Source organism: Dama dama, chromosome 19 (genome assembly GCF_033118175.1).
Source record: "Dama dama isolate Ldn47 chromosome 19, ASM3311817v1, whole genome shotgun sequence".
Lineage (NCBI taxonomy): Eukaryota > Metazoa > Chordata > Mammalia > Artiodactyla > Cervidae > Dama > Dama dama.
This window is the reverse complement of record NC_083699.1, coordinates 86,814,450-86,830,467: the sequence shown is the minus strand read 5'-3', so window position 1 is coordinate 86,830,467 and position 16,018 is coordinate 86,814,450. Positions and strand designations below refer to the sequence as shown.

General features: G+C 38.3%; 1 pseudogene; it reads left to right on the top strand.

Annotated features, from left to right (window-relative positions):
• Positions 1-6,523: 6,523 nt before the first annotated feature.
• LOC133074115 (protein phosphatase 1 regulatory subunit 14A-like) lies at positions 6,524-7,516 on the top strand (annotated as a pseudogene).
• Positions 7,517-16,018: the final 8,502 nt, after the last annotated feature.

Below are 16,018 nucleotides of genomic sequence, written 5' to 3'. Positions count from 1 at the left end.
GTGGGGCAGATCAGATTATACAGGGCTTAACACTAGAGGGGAGAGATCATGGCCTGTTTACAAATTTTGCCTCAGTTCAGTTCAGTTCAGTCGCTCAGTCACGTCCGACTCTTTGCAACCCTATGGACTGCAGCACGCCAGGCCTCCTTGTCCATCACCAACTCCCGGAGTTTACTCAAACTCATGTCCATTGAGTCAGTGATGCCATCCAACCATCTCATCCTCTGTCGTCCCCTTCTTCGCCCACCTTCAATCTTCCCCAGCATCAGGGTCTTTTCAAATGAGTCAACTCTTCGCATCAGGTGGCCAAAGTATTGGAGTTTCAGCTTCAACATCAGTCCTTCCAATGAACACTCAGGACTGATCTCCTTTAGGATGGACTGGTTGGATCTCCTTGTAGTCCAAGAGACTCTCAAGAGTATTCTCCAACATGACACTTCAAAAGCATCAATTTTTCATAGTCCAACTCTCACATCCGTACATGACTACTGGAAAAACCATAGCCTTAACTAGATACCAAGTTGTTGGCCAAGTAATGTCTCTGCTTTTTAACATGCTGTCTAGGCTGGTCATTAACTTTCCTGCCAAGGAGTAAGTGTCTTTTAATTTCATGGCTGCAGTCACCATCTGCAGTGATTTTGGAGCCCCCCAAAATAAAGTCTATCACTGTTTCCACATCTATTTGCTGTGAAGTGATGGGACCGGATGCCATGATCTTTGTTTTCTGAATGTTGAGCCTTAAGCTAACTTTTTCACTCTCCTCTTTCACTTTCATCAAGAGGCTCTTTAGTTCTTCTTTACTTTCTGCCATAAAGGTGGTGTCATCTGCATATCTGAGGTTATTGATATTTCTCCCAGCAATCTTAATTCCAGCTTGTGCTTCATTCAACCCAGAGTTTCTCATGATGTACTCTGCATATAAGTTAAATAAGCAGGGTGACAATATACAGCCTTGATGTACTCCTTTCCCAATTTGGAGCCAGTCTGTTGTTTCATGTCCAGTTCTAACTGTTGCTTCCTGACCTGCATACAGATTTCTCAAGAGGCAGGGTCTGGTATTCCCATCTCCTTCAGAATTTTCCACAGTTTATTGTGATCCACACAGTCAAAGGCTTTGGCATAGTCAATAAAGCAGAAATAGATGTTTTTCTGGAACTCTCTTGCTTTTTTGATGATCCAGTGGATGTTGGCAATTTGATCTCTGGTTCCTCTGCCTTTTCTAAAACCAGCTTGAACATCTGGAAGTTCACAGTTCATGACTGAGTTTTCCAATCATGAACATATGACCATGTTATATCCATTCATTTAGTAAGGTCTTCTGTAGTTTGTTGGTTGGTTTTGTTAATTCATTTGTTTAGGATAATGTCTGTAATTTTCAGAATAGAGGAATTGCATAATTTTAAAAGAGCTTTTCCTATGTTTTAAATATTTTTGTTGCTATGGTAAGTGGTGTTGATTTTTAAATTTTATTTTCTAGTACTTTGTGACTAGCCAATAGAAATACCATAGATTATTTTTGTATTTTGAACTTGTATTCAGTAAGTCAACTTATTAGTTCGAAGATTCTTTTAGATACTACACAAATATAATCATGTTGTCTGCCAATTAGCACATTTTTACATCTTCCTTTCCAATCTTTATGTCTCTGATTTCTTTTCATTGCCTTTTTGGAATGGCTAGGGCTTCCAGTACAAAGCTGAATAGAACGAGAGTAAAATTCTTTTTTTATTTCTGATGTTAAAGCATTCAATATTTTATCATTGTGTGTGATTTAACTGTAAATCTTTAAGGATGTGCTTCATCAGATTAAGAAACTTCTCCTTTTATATTAGTTGGCTGGATTTGATGTTAAATTTGAGTAAGTGCTTTTTCTGAATCTATGGAGATTATTATACAGTCCCCCCCACTTTTTTTCAGTAAATGCAGCAAACTATGGTGATTGATTTGTGGATATTAATTAAATGGATGTATACATTTGATCCTGCATGCCTAGGATAAAATCTGTTTATCATTAGATATTATCCTTATAATTTATTAGTTTATTTGATTTGCTAATGTTTTGCTAATAGAATGTTGGCGTCTGTATTCATGAGCAACATAGGTCTGAAATATTATATTCTTGTAATTTTCTTCCCTTGTGAATTTGTGACATCAGGATTATCCTGTCTTCTTAAATGAGGGAGAAGTTTCATTTTCCTCTGTCTTTGAAAGAGTTTGTATTTGGTTTGTATTATATCTTCCTTTGATGTTTGGTAGAAATTAAGTCATCTGGGTTTAGAGTTTTCTTTGTGGAAAAGTTATTAATTATTAACTTAACTTCACTAACACCTATGACTATTCCTGTACTTTATTTATTCTTATGTCAGCTGGGAAAGATTGAGGGCAGGAGGAAAATGAGGTGACAGCAGAAGAATGGTTGGATGGCATCATTGACTCAATGGACATGAGTCTGAGCAGACCCCAGGAGAGAGTGAAGGTCGGGGAAGCCTGGCGTATTGTAGTCCATGTAGTCCAACAAAGAGTTGGACATAACTGAGTGGCTGAACAACAATGTCAGGTTTATGTTCAATATGTTATGGTTTCTTTGTCCATTAAAAACTGTTCTACAGTGTGGAGATTTCTTAAAAAACTGGAAATAGAACTGCCATATGACCCAGCAATACCACTTCTGGGCATACACACTGAGGAAACCAGATCTGAAAGAGACACGTGCACCCCAATGTTCATCGCAGCACTGTTTATAATAGCCAGGACATGGAAGCAACCTAGATGCCCATCAGCAGATGAATGCTTAAGGAAGCTGTGGTACATATACACCATGGAATATTACTCAGCCGTTAAAAAGAATACATTTGAATCAGTTCTAATGAGACGGATGAAACTGGAGCCCATTATACAGAGTGAAGTAAGCCAGAAAGATAAAGAACATTACAGCATACTAACACATATATATGGAATTTAGAAAGATGGTAATGATAACCCTATATGCAAAACAGAAAAAGAGACACAGATGTACAGACCAGACTTTTGGACTCTGTGGGAGAAGGCGAGGGTGGGACGTTTCGAGAGAACAGCATCGAAACATGTATATTATCTATGGTGAAACAGATCACCAGCCCAGGTTGGATGCATGAGACAAGTGCTCGGGCCTGGTGCACTGGGAAGACCCAGAGGGATTGGGTAGAGAGGGAGGTGAGAGGGGGGATCGGGATGGGGAATACATGTAAATCCATGGCTGATTCATGTCAATGTATGACAAAACCCACTACAATATTGTAAAGTAATTAGCCTCCAACTAATAAAAATAAATGAAAAAAATAAATATATAAAAACTGTTCTTTTTTCCATTGTGATTTTCTCTTTGATCCATTGATTATTTAGAATTTTCTATTTAATTTTTAAATAGTTGGAAATTTTCAGTTTGTTCATTATTGATTTTTTAATTTGATTCCATTGTGGTTAGAGAACATTTTTTGTATAATTTCAGTCCTCAGATGTATGCTGTTTTGTTTTATGGTCCAGCACATACATACTCTGTCTTTCATTCCAATCTTAAAGAAGGGCAATGCCAAAGAATGTTAAACTGCCATACAATTGTGCTCATTTCATATGTAAGGTTATGCCCCAAATCCTTCAAGCTAGGCTTCAGCAGTATGTGAACTGAGAACTTCAAGATGTACAAGTTGGGTTTAGAAAAGGCAGAGGAACCAGAAATCAAATTGCCCACATTCATTGGATAATAGGGAAAGCAAGGGAATTCCAGAAAAACATCTACTTCTGCTTAATTGACAACAAACTGTGGGAAATTCTTAAAGAGATGAGAATACTAGACCACCTTACCTGTCCCCTGAGAAACCTGTATGCAGGTCAAGAAGCAACAGTTAGAACTGGGCATGGAACAACTGACTGGCTCAAAATTGGGAAAGGAGTAAGACAAGGCTGTATATTGGCAGCCTGCTTATTTAAGTTACATGCAGAGTACATCATCTGAAATGGCAGCCTGGATGAATTGCAGGGAGCTGATTGCAGGGAGAAATATCAGCAACCTTAGATATTCAGATGATACTACTCTAACAGCAGAAAGACAAGAGGAACTAAAGAGCCTCTTGATAAGGGTGAAAGAGGAGAGTAAAAAAGCTGGCTTAAAACTCAACATTCAAAAAAACTAAGATCATGACGTCCAGTTCCATCATTTCATGGCAATTAGAAGGGGGAAAGTGGAAGCTTTAACAGACTTTATTTTCTTGGATCTCCAAAACCACTGTGAACACTAACTGCAGCCATGAAATTAAAAGACATTTGCTTCTTGGAAGGAAAGCTATGACAAGCCTAGACAGCATATTAAAAAGCAGAGACATCACTTTGCCAGCAAAGGTCCATCTAATCAAAGCCATGGTTTTCCAGTAGTCATGTACAGATGTGAAAGCTGAACCATAAATAAAGCTGAGCACTGAAGAATTGATGCTTTTGAGCTGTGGTGTTGGAGAAGACTCTTGAGAGTCCCTTTCCTGCAAGATCAAGCCAGTCAATCCTAAAGAAAATCAGCCCTGAATACTCACTGGAAGGACTGATGTTGAAGCTGAAGCTCCAATACTTTGGCCACCTGATCTGAAGAGCTTACTCATTGGAAAAGACCCTGATGCTGGTTGAGAGTAGGAGGAGAAGGGGGTGACAGAGGATGAGATGGTCAGATAGGATCACTGACTCAATGGACATGAGTTTGAGCAAACTCTGAGTGACAGTGAAGGACAGGGGAGCCTGGCATGCTGCAGTCCATGCGGTCACAAAGATTTGGACACGAATTAGTGACTGAACAACAACAAATATACTCTTAGTTTCATGTGTGCTTGCAAATAAATTTCACTCTGCAGTTGTTAGGCATCATATTCTGTATACGACATTTAGATCAAAAGAATTAATACTATAGATTAGAACTCCGTATCCTTACTAATTTTTTGTCTTGCTCTTAAGGTATTGAAAGGAAAGTTAAAATCTCCAACTGTGACTGTTGGTTTGTCTCTTCCTTCTTTTAGTTCTGTCAAATATTGTTTCATGGATTTTAAAGCTGTGATATTGGGCACATACACATTTATAATTGTCTCTTGATGTTTGTGCTGTATGCTCAGACTCTCAAGTTGCGTCTAACTCTTTGCGACCCCTTGGACTGTAGCCCACCAGGCCTCTCTGTCCATGGGATTTTTCAGGCAAGAATACTGGAGTAGGGTACCATTTACTCCTCCAAGGGATCTTCCTGATCCAGGGGGTCAAACCTTTGTCCCTTATGTCTCCTGCTTTGGCAGGCATACTCTTTACCGCTAGCTCCACCTGGGAAGCCCTGTCTCTTGATGAATTCACCATTATTATAAAATGTCCCTGTTTATCTCTGAGAGTTCTCCTTGTCTTGAATGTGAATATAACCACTCCAGCTTTCTGTGCTTACTGTTTCTATTTGTGTGATATATCTCTTTCTATCCTTTCACTTTCAACTTATCTGTGTTCTTATATTTAAAGTGTGTCTCATACATATAAAGTTGGGTCATTTAAACAAACTAATCAGAAATCTCTATCTTTAATCATAGAATTTGATCCTTTTGTATCTAGGTGATAACTGAAATGTTTGGATTTAAGTCTACTGTATCACCCTTTGCTTTCATTGTGTTCCATCTGGTATTCATTCCCTTTTCTGCCTTTTCTACCATTAAAAAAATTAAGCAGAAGGAGAACCGACAATGCTTCATACATAATTGGAGGTTTTAACACCCTTCCCTCACCAATTGGTAGAACCAGACATAAAATCAACAGAGATAGAGGATCTGAACCACACTATTAAACTTTGACTTAATTGATATTTGCAGGGTGTTGCATCACAAAATGGCTGACTACTTACTTTGAGTATATGTAATACACCAGGTGCTAAGCAATAAAATTAAAAGGATTGAAATTATACAGACTATATTCTCTGCCACAGTGGAATTATATCAGAGCTCAGTAACTATAACTAGAAAAACCTGAAACTTTTGGAAATGAAAAAACACTTCTATATAATCCATGAGCCCCCCCAAAAAATCACATGGGAAATTAAAAAATAGTTTAATCTTTTATAAAATAACATTAAAATTACAATATTTTGTGCTAAGTTGCTCAGTCCTGTCTGATTCTTTGAGACCGCATGGACTGTAGCCTGCCAGGCTCCTCTGTCCATGGAATTTTCCAGGCAAGACTACTGGAGTGGGTTGCTGTGTCCCCCCTCAGGGATCTTTCCCATCCAGGGACTGAATCCACGTCTCTTATGTCTCCTGCATTGGAAGTGGGTTCTTTACCACTAGTGCCACCTGGGAAGCCCTAATATTTTGTGAGATACAGCTAAATAAGAGGAAAATTCACATCTTTAAATGCTTATATTAGAAAGACGTGAAGTCGCTCAGTCATGTCTGACTCTTTGCGACCCCGTGAACTATAGCCTACCACACTCCTCCGTCCATGGGATTTTCCAGGCAAGAGTACTAAGAAAAACCTAAAGCCAATGACCTGTGACCTTACCTCAAGAAATTATATAACAAAGTACAAGTTGGAACATAAAGTAAGTGAGGAAGGAAATTATAAAGACAAGTATGGTAATTAATAGAACATAGGCCAACAATAGTGAAAAATCAATGAAGCCAAAAACTGGTTCTTTTAAAAGGTCAGCAAAATTGATAAGCTTTTGGCTAAACTGACAAAGGGAAAAAAAGAAGAAGAAGACATAAAATATTAATATTAGGAATGAAAGTGGGGACATCACAACAGTCTCTACAAATACTAAAAGAATAGTAAGGGAATCAAGTATTATAATTAAGCTTATGCCAAAAATTGAGCAATCTAGATGAAAAGGACTAGTTCTCTCAAAGACAAAAACTACTTAAACTGGCACAAAAAGAAACAGGAAGTTTGGACAGCCCTTTATTAATGTCAAAAATTGAATGTGTAATTTAAAACTTGCCCAAAAAGGCCACGACCCGTATAAGAGGTGCCCCGGGCGCTAGGCGAAAGCGCACAGTGCGGCGCGGGGGCTGGGCTAGGACCTCCTAGCAGTTCAGCGGCTGGGCGAGCGGATGCTGAGCCAGGGGCAGCCTCCATCGCTGAAGGGGTTCTGGGTTGGGGCGGGGGCAGCTCCGGGGGCTGGGGGTCGCTGCAAAAGCGACGCGTGCACGTCGCCGTAAAGTATGACCGGCTGGAGCTGCAGCTAAGCCTGGACGTGGAGAAGTGGATCGACCGGTGCTTGGAGGAGTTGTACAGTGCAGGGAGGCAGACAATGAGGTCAACGTCCTGAATTGTTCAAACTAGTGAGCGAAGAGGAGAGAAGCTGGAACATCGAGGGATCTTCTAAAGTCGTGCATGAACCCCACAGAGGGCTTCATCCAGGAGCTGCTGGTGAAGCCCGAGGCCTCCACAAGCAGCCAGCTTTCCATCAGCCCAGCCCCTTCGGTGGCGGCAACCTGACCCCCTCCAGGACCGAGCCCGGAAGGCGCCGCCCTGATCCTCTCCGGCCTCAGAGACCTCCTGCAGCATCTCCCCTTAATAAGTTGTATTAAACGGATCTGCAACAATAACACTGCATTCCTGTTTTAAAAACACACACAAAAACTCGCCGAAAAGAAAACCCCAGGCCCAAGAGGTTTCACTGATGAATTTTATAAAACATTTTACAAGTAAAAACCCATCCCATACAAACTCCTTTAGAAAACAAGGAAGTAGGAAACACTTCCCAATTCGTTTTATCCCCTTATTTATTTATTATATTTGTAAAAAGGGTCTTGACCATTTGAGTTTATACAGTTTTAACAATTTTTGTATAAAGGCAACGGTAAACAACAAATATAATTGTCAAGACAATCACCAAAGTTACAGTTCCAGATCCGATGCTGTGAGTAATGTTATAAAACCATCTGTGTGGGTCTAGCCCAGATAATTGATCAGCTAGTTGTTTAGCTAAAGCTTTCAAATTAGTGGAAGAGGGCAGATTTTTAGAAAAGATTTCAAAGATTTCTTTTTGTAGTAATTGTACAGAGATGCATTATCATGTATGTTTTGTAAATGAAATTTGATTTGTTCCCAGTTGTAGGCACTATGATTGAATTGAACAGGAGTAACACAAAATTGAGTAGAATTCCAATCATATTTTAGTACCACCTTTTTTTGTACATCTATTAATTGAGCTCCAACCCATCTGATGGCTGTTTTTAGTTCCTGTATTTCATCTTGAATATCCTCATCTATCTGAGTCTGAGTGGCCTACTTAGTATGAGCATCTTTAGTCCAATTTTGGATAAAATTATGTGTTTGAATTGAGGTTTGTAAAGCAATGCCAGCGACAGCAGCAGTGGTGCAAATAGCTATTAATCCCAAAATGTCAAGAATCAGCCATCCAATGAATTATTTAGATCGCTGGAGCAGTTTAGTAAGCAACCGGGAAGCAAGTCCAGCCATGGGACCTTCTTCCCAGGGCCGCTGGAGATTTATTGGTAACCACAGACTGTCGAGATCGAAGAATCAAAAGGGATTGATTTCTTAAGGAAACAGAAGACTTAAGACAAGTATATAATTTGTAATTTATACAAGTTATAGAACGTAAAGTCTAATTTAATTGTAAACTCTCTATAGCTATAACAAAAAGAAGGGAACACAAACTTGTATGAAATATGATTGATTATAATGAAAGAAATAGTTACTATGACTACAACTGGTCCCTGTGAAATGTCCAGTCCAAGTCTCAAGTTCTTTGGTCTCGCAGCAAGTTTCCAGATGTCCCATTGTTTAGGCCCAATCTGTTTATCAAGGATGATTTAGGGGCGAGAAGGTGCCATTTTGCTGTCACGCCAGCCAAGAAGTCCTTTTCATGGTAATGCCCCATTGTATTGTTAGTAACTTTCCATGCTACTTGAGTAGCATAGTCACAAACTGCTGTTAATATCATCTGAGCAGTTAGATAACCATATACCATGGGGTCCCCAATCAACAATGGTGTAATTGGCCATAAACATTAATTTCCCTGATTCAGCTTGACATTTATCTCAATAAACAAGAGTATATTTAAAGTATATTATAAAGATAAGTAAACCCCTTACATTCTAACTTTTGTCCTTTTCTTTGAGTTTTGGTGGTATTGACATGGTTTTCATAAAAGGACAGGGCAGTAAACAGTCCAAGCAATGTGTGGAAGTTCTTTTTTGGAGGCAGGACAAAAACCCATGTTTGGTTAACATTAATACATAATTTTGTTGGGCCCATGCATAAAGGAAGGATTTCATAGCCTAGAGAAATGTTAATTAGTCTTCTTTTTTCCTCAGAATGAGAGGGCCCTTCCAAGTTCCAAGGAGGGGGCATATGTGTTGAGTCATTAGTGGATACGATTGGTCTGATATCTGTCCATTATATAACCTACAATAAAAGGGGGGGTTAGGTATATACGCCCAATAAGTGTGATCAATCAAGTCAGCCTGAGCAGGGGAAGTTAAAAAGCAAGCATAGTAACAAAAATATTTTCAGGATTCTGAGGCATTTCCTGTTGAGAAATCAGATTTTCAGCTTGATTAGTAAGGGTTTTTATTTGTCCCCGAGTAGGGAGATCATATAATCAATCTGATTTTGGTGTTGACCATCTGGTGATGTCCATATGTAGAGTCTTCTCTTGTGTTGTTGGAAGAGGGTGTTTGCTATGACCAGTGCGTTCTCTTGGCAAAACTCTATTAGCCTTTGCCCTGCTTCATTCCATACTCCAAGGCCAAATTTGCCTGTTACTCCAGGTGTTTCTTGACTTCCTACTTTTGCATTCCAGTCCCCTATAATGAAAAGGACATCTTTTTTTGGGTGTTAGTTCTAAAAGGTCTTCTAGGTCTTCATAGAACCATTCAACTTTGGCTTCTTCAGCGTTACTGGTTGGGGCATAGGCTTGGATTACCGTGATATTGAATGGTTTGCCTTGGAAACGAATAGAGATCATTCTGTCGTCTTTGAGATTGCATTCAAGTACTGCATTTCAGACTCTTTTGTTGACTATGATGGCTACTCCATTTCTTCTAAGGGATTCCTGCCCACAGTAGTAGATATCATGGTCATCTGAGTTAAATTCACCCATTCCAGTCCATTTTAGTTCGCTGATTCCTAGAATGTCAACATTCACTCTTGCCATCTCCTGTTTGACCACTTCCAATTTGCCTTGATTCATAGACCTAACATTCCAGGTTCCTATGCAATATTGCTCTTTACAGCATCGGACCTTGCTTGTATCACCAGTTCCATCCACAACTGGGTATTGTTTTCGCTTTGGCTCCATCCCTTCATTCTTTCTGGAGTTATTTCTCCACTGATCTCCAGTAGCATATTGGGCACCTACCAACCTGGGGAGTTCCTCTTTCAGTATCCTATCATTTTGCCTTTTCATACTGTTCATGGGGTTCTCAAGGCATATACTGAAGTGGTTTGCCATTCCCTTCTCCAGTGGACCACATTCTGTCAGACCTCTCCACCATGACCCAACCGTCTTGGGTGGCCCCACACGGCATGGCTTAGTTTCATTGAGTTGGACAAGACTGTACTCCTGTGATCAGATTGGCTAGTTTTCTGTGATTATGGTTTTAGTGTGTCTGCCTTCTGATGCCCTCTCTCAACACCTACCATCTTACTTGGGTTTCTCTTACCTAGGACTTGGGGTATCTCTTCACAGCTGCTCCAGCAAAGCACAGCTGCTGCTCCTTACCTTGCACGAGGGGTATCTTCTCACAGCCTCCCCTCCCAACCTTGAACGTGGAGTAGCTCCTCTCGGCCCTCCTGCACCCGCGCAGCAGCTGCTCCTTCAGTGCCAGGTGATCTAGAGGTGTCCCCTGTGTGGTAGTTGCAAAAATCCGGACACAGATTGGAGCATAAGCTTCTGTCTGGGAGATATCAGTGAGTTCTCAGGCTCAAATCAGACTGATTATTCTTTGCAGCCAAAGATGGAGAAGCTCTATACAGTCAGCAAAAACAAGACTGGGAGCTGATTGTGGCTCAGATCATGAACTCCTTATTGCCAAATTCAGACTTAAACTGAAGAAGGTAGGGATAACCACTAGACCATTCAGGTATGACCTAAATCAAATCCCTTATGACTATACAGTGGAAGTGAGAAATAGATTTAAAGGACTAGATCTGATAGACAGAGAGCCTGATGAACTATGGACGGAGGTTTGTGACATTGTACAGGAGACAGGGATCAAGACCATCCCCATGGAAAAGAAATGCAAAAAGGCAAAATGGTTGTCTAAGGAGGCCTTACAAATAGCTGTGAAATGAAGAGAAGTGAAAAGCAAAGGAGAAAAGGAAAGATATTCCCATTTGAATGCAGAGTTCCAAAGAATAGCAAGGAGAGATAAGAAAGAATTCCTCGGCAATCAATGCAAAGAAATAGAAGAAAACAACAGTATGGGAAAGACTAGAGATCTCTTCAAGAAAATTAGAGATACCAAGGGAACATTTCATGCAAAAATGGGCTCAATAAAGGACAGAAATGGTATGGACCTAACAGAAGCAGACGATATTAAGAAGAGGTGGCAAGAATACACAGAAGAACTGTACAAAAAAGATCTTCATGATCCAGATAATCACAATGGTGTGATCACTCACCTAGAGCCAGACATCCTGGAATGTGAAGTCAAGTGGGCCTTAGAAAGCATCACTACGAACAAAGCTAGTGGATGTGATGGAATTCCAGTTGAGCTGTTTCAAATCCTGAAAGATGATGCTGTGAAAGTGCTGCACTCATATGCCAGCAAATTTGGAAAACTCAGCAGTGGCCACAGGACTGGAAAAGGTCCGTTTTCATTCCAATCCCTAAGAAAGGCAATCCCAAAGAATGCTCAAATTACTGCACAATTGCACTCATCTCACACGCTAGTAAGGTAATGCTCAAAATTCTCCAAGCCAGGCTTCAGCTATACATGAACCGAGAACTTCCAGATGTTCAAGTTGATTTTAGAAAATGCAGAGGAACCAGAGATCAAATTGCCAATATCCGCTGAATCATTGAAAAAGCAAGAGAGTTCCAGAAAAACATCTATTTCTGCTTTATTGACTATGCCAAAGGCTTTGACTGTATGGATCACAATAAACTGTGGAAAATTCTGAAGGAGATGGGAATACCAGACCACCTGACCTTCCTCTTGAGAAATCTGTATGCAGGTCAGGAAGCAACAGTTAGAACTGGACATGGGACAACAGACCGGTTCCAAATAGGAAAAGGAGTATGTCAAGGCTATATATTGTCACCCTGCTTATTTAACTTATATGCAGAGTACATCATGAGAAACTCTGGGCTGGAAGAAGTACAAGCTGGAATCAAATTACTGGGAGAAATATCAATAACCTCAGATATGCAGACGACACCACCCTTATGGCAGAAAGTGAAGAGGAACTAAAAAGCCTCTTGATGAAAGTGAAAGAGGAGAGTGAAAAAGTTGGCTTAAAGCTTAACATTCAGAAAACTAAGATCATGGCATCTGGTCCCATCACCTCATGGGAAATAGATGAGGAGACAGTGGAAACAGTGTCAGACTTTATTTTTTTGGGCTCCAAAATCACTGCAGATGGTGATTGCAGCCATGAAATTAAAAGACACTTACTCCTTGGAAGGAAAGTTATGACCAACCTAGACAGCATATTTAAAAGCAGAGACATTACTTTGCCAACAAAGGTCTGTCTAGTCAAGGCTATGGTTTTTCCAGTGGTCATGTATGGATGTGAGAGTTGGACTGTGAAGAAAGCTAAGCACCGAAGAATTGATGCTTTTGAAGTGTGGTGTTGGAGAATACTCTTGAGAGTGCCTTGGACTGCAAGGAGATCCAACCAGTCCATCCTGAAGGAGATAGGTCCTGCGTGTTCATTGGAGGGACTGATGCTGAAGCTGAAACTCCAATACTTTGGCCACCTCATGTGAAAAGTTGACTCATTGGAAAAGTCCCTGATGCTGGGAGGGATTGCGGGCAGGAGGAGAAGGGGACGACAGAGGATGAGATGGTTGGATGGCATCACCAACTCGATGGGCATGAGTTTGAGTGAACTCCAGGAGTTGGTGATGGACAGGGAGGCCTGGCGTGCTGCGATTCATGGGGTCACAAAGAGTCAGACACGACTGAGAGACTGAACTAACTAGGGAGATCATAAGGTCGGTGACTTCGAGTGTGGCATTTTTTGGAAATTTTTAAAGCCGTCATGGCTTGTATTGAAATTTTTTCCCCTTGGGGTTTTTGTTATTTCATCTGTAGTTTGAATGCTGGGGGCGCCCTTAGGTTGAATCTTCTGAAGAGGAAGCCATGTGAGTTCGTTGGATCCGTCTGGAGAAATACAGGTATACCGCTTTCCCTGTAAGATTAGTTTCCTAGATTTCCATTGATTAGTTAATCTGTCTTGATACCAAATGGGCAGAGGAAGGGAGGTGTCCTTCAATACCTCGAAATGTTTTTCTGCTTTTGTCAAAATACCTCCTTGTGTTAAGTTAAAAAATTTTAAAACAAATAAAGCTATATTAGCAATACTTATAGGCTTAAAGAATATATTGCATTGGAATCTAGTAAAGTCTGCTCTGGATAAGGAGGATAAAGGTGTTCCTGTGTGTTTTTCATTTTTTAATTTTTTTATTTGTAGTTTTAGTGTGTGATGTGTTTATTTAACTATGTCTTGTGTTTGTGGATTATAAGGAGTGTCTGTGATCTGTTTAATAGAGAATGAATGTAAAAATTGTTTGAACTGTCTAGAAATATAGGCAGGGTCATTGTCTGTTTTTATAGAATTGGGTGTTTTTATTATTGTAAAGTAAGCTGACAGGTGGGTTATAACATGTCGTGTAGTTTCACCTCAGAGAGGTGTGGCCCATATAAAAGAAGAATTTGTGTCGATTGAGACAGGTAAGAAGGAAGAGACAGAAGGTTTAGGGCAATGAGTTACATCTATTTGTCATAAATTTTTTTTATTTGTTATACTTTTTTTATACTTTTCTATTTATCATTTTATTTATTATTTTTATAACTTTTTATTAAAAACATATATCTTATTTTTTTAGTAACCATGAAGTATCTTGTATATTAACATTTTATAAATTGGCAAACATATTTATTATATTATATATTATAATATATATTTTAATATATATATTTATATATATCACATATTATGTAATATATTTATTGATAGTCTAAAATCCCTTTAGTTTTTCTTTAAGAAAAACTTTTTGTAAGAGTAAGTTAGTGTTTAATAATTAATGCTTTAAAATCTTATTTTATTTGGAAATGATCTAGCTATTTAATAAATTTTTGTCATTTAGTTTAGTATAATTTTAGAAATTTAAGTTATCTCAATCCTAAGAGATTATTTTAGATAGACATTTTCAAAATATAATTCTTTTTAATAGAGTTTATTTAAAAGTTTTTTATCTCATTTATATATTTATATATATATAAAGAGTTATCTTTTTGTTGACAAATTTAGTTTACCTTAAACCTACGCACAATAAAAGTGTTACATAATGTTGATGACTTAAGACATGTCTTAATTAGATTAGCAAACAATTATATTTAAATTATATTTTTATTTAAATAAGCATTACATTTAGTATTGAATATTTTTTAGTTCACGTGAACTTGAATTTAAATAGAGTTCATTAACTTTATATTATCTAAAAACAAAGACATACATTGAGACACAGATAAATTTAGACAGAGAGACAGACATAGTTTTTTGTTTGAAATTTAAAATACTTTTTGTTTTATCTTTTTTTTTTTTTTTAGTTTTACCAATTTTTTTATGGCTGGAGTCCCAGATAGAGTGGGCTGTGTATCTCAAGGACATAAGAGCTAACTTCAGGTTTTCTCTTAGGCCTGTTTTTGTTTCCTAGGCAGAATTGGAGCTCCAAAAAAGTATTTTAACAAGTTAACCTTTTTTTAACTGTATGTGTAAGAAGGACTGGTTTTGTAATTTTAAAAAAGATTTTATTTTAATCATTTTTTCTGGAGTCTAAAGAATATCATGGCCATTCAGTGTCAAAAATATCATTTTTCTTTTTTGTAGTCACAGTAGATTATTAATGATATATATATGAGGGAATTGTTGTCATATTGGGTGTAAAGCCTTGGCTACAAAATTTTGACAAATAGTAGGACTGTTAAGCATACCTTGAAGTAACATAGTCTATTGAAACATTTTATGAGGCCCGATGTGATTAGGAAAAGGGAGAGAGAAAGCAAATCTCCTTCGGTCTAAAGAGTGTAAAGGCATATTAAAAAGCAATCTTGTAAATCAATACTAATAATGTGCCAATTTTGAGGAATAGTAGTACATGATGGGATCTCGGTTGTAAAGTACCCATAGGTTTCATAGATGCATTAACTTTTTTAAGGTCTGTTAAGAGACGCAATTTGTTCGTTTTTTTTTAATAACAAAAATAGAGTTTCAAGGAGAGCAAGATTTTTCAATATGTTTCAATTTTAATTGTGTGTCCATAAGTTTTTTAGTAGTCTGTAATTTTTTTTTCATAAGGAGCCATTGTTCTGTTCAAGTAGATTCATCATTTTTTAAAGTTATTTGAATAATTGTTTTGTTTGTTTAATGAGCAGTGGCCCCTAGGAAAAATGTGGAATGTATATCTGAGTTTGTCATTGTATAAGTAAGTCTCTTTTTATTAGATTAAGGGATGCATCTATCACATAAGATCTTAATGTTATAGGCTGGCCTTTTGGTCTCTCATATGGGTAGATTTGAACACTTTCATAAACTTTTTGTAGTTTGGTTTGAGAAATTTTGGCAATTTGGCAAGAGATTTTTTGTATAGGCCAGGATTTGGGCCATAAGTGTTTGGAAATAATAGTAATATTAGATCAAGTGTCGAGGAGACCAGAAAATCTTTTACCATTAATTTTGATATTTATATTTGGTCAGGCATATTTAGATATCAATGATATCCATAAGGATTGTTTTTGATCTGTACTGTCAAATCCACCTGTCTGTACATCATTAG